General features: G+C 43.2%; 1 pseudogene; it reads left to right on the top strand.

Annotated features, from left to right (window-relative positions):
• The first annotated feature begins 473 nt into the window (after nt 1–473).
• LOC120383090 lies at nt 474–1,285 on the top strand (annotated as a pseudogene).
• The last annotated feature ends 3,253 nt before the right edge of the window (nt 1,286–4,538 follow it).

Here is a 4,538-nt window from a genome sequence, read left to right as displayed (position 1 = left end):
ACCAGACTTTTTTCCCCACACAGGATGGTGAGATAGTGAAATATCAGGCTGAGATCTGAAAGGGGCCTAAGGTTTAGGCACTTAAATGCGATTGAAACATCAAAGATCTGGTTATGGGGCCATTAGGTAAACAGAATGAGGTTATAGCATTAATTACAATAATTTTTAAGTTTATCTTCTCCAAATTGTGGTGGGATCATAGACTATCAATAATCTATTTCAGCTGTTAAGATTTATAGATAGACATTCCAAGGCCAGAAGGGACCATTGTGACCATCTAGTCTGATGGTATAACACAGTTGAGAACTTCCCAGACAAAAAAAATCTCCCTAGTCTGGGGAGATGCACCTGTGAGGCTCATAGGATCTTGGCTTTAAATATTATCAAGTTATATTGATTACTATGTCCCCAAATTTCACTTTAGTATTATTTTTATATTGAAGAATTTGCTTAGTTTCCCCTACATACTCTGAATGGCAAAGACAGATTGGAGAAATCAAACGTCCATCACCAATTTCATCCTCCTGGGATTTGGGAATCTCCCTAAACTACAGATCCTTCTCTTCCTGGTTTTCCTGGTGATCTACATCGTGACCATGTCTGGGAACATCCTCATTGTTGTGCTAGTTGTGGCTGATCAGCACCTTCACACCCCCATGTACTTCTTCCTGGCAAACTTGTCCTGCTTGGAGACCTGCTACACCTCCACCATCCTGCCCCAGGATGCTGGCCAGTTTCCTGACTAAGGACAGAACCATCTCATTTAGTGGCTGCATCACACAATATTACTTTTTTGTTTTTATGGCATCTACAGAATGGAAACTCCTAGCAGCAATGTCTTATGATCGGTGTTTAGCGATATGTAAACCTCTGCACTATGCAGCCCTTATGAACAGCAGGTCCTGTCTCTGGCTAGCAGCTGGGTCTTGGATAAGCAGATTCCTATCTGGTATCATATCAACATTATCAATGTGTCAGTTAATTTTCTGTGGTCCCAATGAAATTGACCATTTCTTTTGTGATTTTGTCCCAATGATGAAGCTCACATGCAGTGACGTTCAACTGATGAAAGTTTTGGCTCTTACACTATCCTTTATTTTCTCTCTGACCCCATTTCTTTTAACTGTGACATCCTACATTTATATCATCTCCGCAATCCTGAGCATCCCTTCCACCACAGGGAGGAAAAAACCATTTTCCACCTGCTCCTCTCACCTCATCATGGTTACACTTTTCTACGGGACCATAACTGTTGTCTATATGTTTCCAGCAACCCATAGACTGAAAGACTTAAGCAAAATGTTCTCTGTCTTCTACACAGTCCTGACTCCCATGGTCAATCCTCTCATATACAGTCTGAGAAACAAAGAGGTGAAGGAGGCCATGAGGAAAGCTCTTAGGAAGTATATAACTTTCCAGAGTTCAAAAATTTTACCAAACTGGGGTTTTTTAGGTTAAAATGAACTAGATACACAAATATTAAAAAAATTATCCACATGAAATGTTCTCACTGAGGAGATGGAGAGAAAGAACCACATCCTTACTAGTCACATTGCTCAATGCATTGCTAGAAGCTGCTCATGTATAGGCTTGGAAGGATTTCAATTTTTTCGGTAAGGATCGGTAAACATCGATTTCACTGTACACACAAACCACCGAAAATATATTTCCATCAACACCAATCAAAACTTACCTATGGACAAAGTAAGAAAAATGCTTCTTGAGGACATATTTGATTTTGATTTACGGATATTTACTTTGTGTATTTTGACATGTGATATTGACAATTTGTATTTTAAGGATTATAAAGCTTTAACTTCACGAAGCTCAATGTCGGTCACTAAATAATTGTTTGACATCCCTAGTCTGACACACGCCCCATAATTTGGGGGAATAGTGAACATTTAAATCAATAAAAATAAAAAATAAAATGCTTGAAAGCAAACAGTGATATTCTCCACTGAAATTATTTAAAAAATATCAAAATATAATTCTGCCAACCCTACTCATATACCATGGAGATGGGTGTCATATAAACAGATGAATAGACTAGAATGGAATAGAACAAACAAATCTTGTATAGGTTGCATTAGGACACACCCCTGCCACCCCATACCTTATCAGGATGGAAATCAGAAGGTCAAGGAAAAGCCCCCTGATGTCCCTTGCTGCATACACATTGCCTGCAATGCTGTGGGTAAAACACATCATGACACTGGGAGGCTTTTGCTTCCATCTCCAATTCACACTGAAGTGCAATACATACCCCAGCTTCATCGCACTCGCCCTCCAACCCAACTCCCCAATGGTGACCTCGGCATCATTATGGTAGAACAACTTCCAACTGCATGGAGCATGTGACTGATGTGCTGATCTGTTGATACAAGGGTGCCTGAGGTCCCATTGTGGTTCAGCGAACTGGTGCTGCGGGGCACAGGAGAGCCAGGAGGGCTGGAGGCAGAGTGGGGAAGGGGTCAGAGAGCTGGTGCATCAAGGGTTGTGGATTCATAAGGGGCTGGGAAGGGCTAAAGGTCATGAGCGGGATGGATTTATTTGGGCAGGATGTCCCAGTAGTAGGAGAGAGAAATTAAATCTAATCCTACAAAGTGTAAAATGTCTGGTTAACAGAAAGGAATCTACTGGGTTGAAAATGGCATAAATTTAAGCTCAGCTGGTAACATCAGCTTTCTGGGTCATTTCTTCTCTGCGGGGGTGGGGGGTGGGTTGAAAAAAAGTGAGATATTCCCTAGGAAAAAAAAGTCTTTAAAGAAGCAATTTTTAGATCTTTTATTAGCAACATTCCCACACTTCAAATGATAAAAAAAAATCCTCTTTACCCAAACCTCATTTTAAACATTTTAATCTTTAATGTACACACCAATAGTAGACAATCTGTCACCATCCTTTCCACTATCAAAAGGAATCTGTACCACAGCCTTCGTGATCACAACAGTATCAGACTTGAGAGCAGCATATACAATTTCAGCTGAAATGGTTAACGTGTGGCAAAACCATAAGTAATGCTACGAGTTAATCCTGGAAGTCACTGAGTCTGGGATTTTTACATGACCTCCGCAATTTCAGCCCCGGGCTTCAGTGATTTCTTGTTTATTGCCTACATCCTGCCTGTGACTTTTTCTAACAATAGCTGTGACAAAATCATAACCCTAGTCATAAGCAATGGAGAGCTGGGTGTTCTAATGAGAAGTGTAGATGCTTTTAATAACATGCAGTGTGTAAAGCACATAGCAACATCTACTGTTCAGGTTGTTTGACACTTCCCAGATGAGATTTTCAGCTGCTTATAACTTTTGCAAATTTTAACTAATTCAGCTGAAATATCCCATGCAGAGTCTCTTTCACTCCCTCTTGCACATACAGACACGTTCTTTGCACCGTGTTTTTTTCTCCATCATCTTCTCACTCATTTCATCCCCCATAATCACAGTATGCTCCCGTCATCACTTGCTCATCTTCCCCCCACCCCCCGCATGCACCTTACTGCATGACCCTGTGCCCTGTCCATCTCTTTTGACCTGATTCTGCATCCTGAAGTATTAATGCAATGAGACGGCCCATCCAGCCCTGCCCAGCCTCAGAACAACCAATGAAAGAGAAGACACTGCCCAGACCAAAAAGATCATGTCCCAGACTGGGGAATTAAACCCACACGCAGAGCAACAGGAGTCGTGGCCAACCTGCCAACCCAGAGAATCTGTCCATGGACCAGCTATCTCAAATATTGAGAACTTCAATAAAAAGCCACATGCCCCCGCCCCCATTTTTGCTGTCCTCTCTCTTCTCCCCCATTTTGTCTGTTTTCTTACAAGCAGGAAAAGTGACCACAAAACTCACAGCTGAGTAAAAAATCCAAGAACACAACTAACTCTGTCTTCCCCACTAAGGATTCTGACGAAAGAAGGATTCAACCCAAGAGCCGGTCTCTGAAAGAGGCACTTAGATGTAACCCTTCTGCCAGGCCGAAACAATAGCAGCAAGGGCCGGGTTCAATACATATGGGTCCCTTCCCTACAATGTAATGCAAAACCAGCTCGAGCCCCCACCCAGTGACCTGGGAAAACCTTACACACACCCCTGGGCGCCTCAAGGAGGCAATACTTCCCCTCTCGCAAGCACAGAGTCTTGGTGTAGCAGAAAAGATTTAATTACATGAGGTAAACAACAAGCATTAAATTGGGAAAATACCTCAGCTAGAGTTCATAGATCAAACCGTGAGCAAAGACCCACCCAAGGAAATTGGGCCGTGTCCTTCTCTCTGGTCTCTTGAGTCCAGCAACCCCCCAAATCACCCACAGTCCCAAAAGTCCCACAATCCAAAAGTCTCTGTCCCGGGTCAGGCAGCCCCAGAGTTCGAGAGTCTACCTGCAGAGGTCCCCCTCCCCAGCCTCAGTAGCAAGGGGCACCTTACGTGGTTTGGGGCCAACTGCCCTGCCTCTTCACGGGGTTCTGCTTCCACTAGTCGTCCCCGCAACTGCTCAGCTCCGCTCGCTCCGTGGGCTGCTCCACCCGTCCCACAG

The sequence above is a fragment of the Mauremys reevesii genome, linkage group 15 (genome assembly GCF_016161935.1).
Source record: "Mauremys reevesii isolate NIE-2019 linkage group 15, ASM1616193v1, whole genome shotgun sequence".
NCBI lineage: Eukaryota > Metazoa > Chordata > Testudines > Geoemydidae > Mauremys > Mauremys reevesii.
Note: the sequence above shows the minus strand (reverse complement) of the source record. Positions and strands in the feature narration are given on the sequence as shown.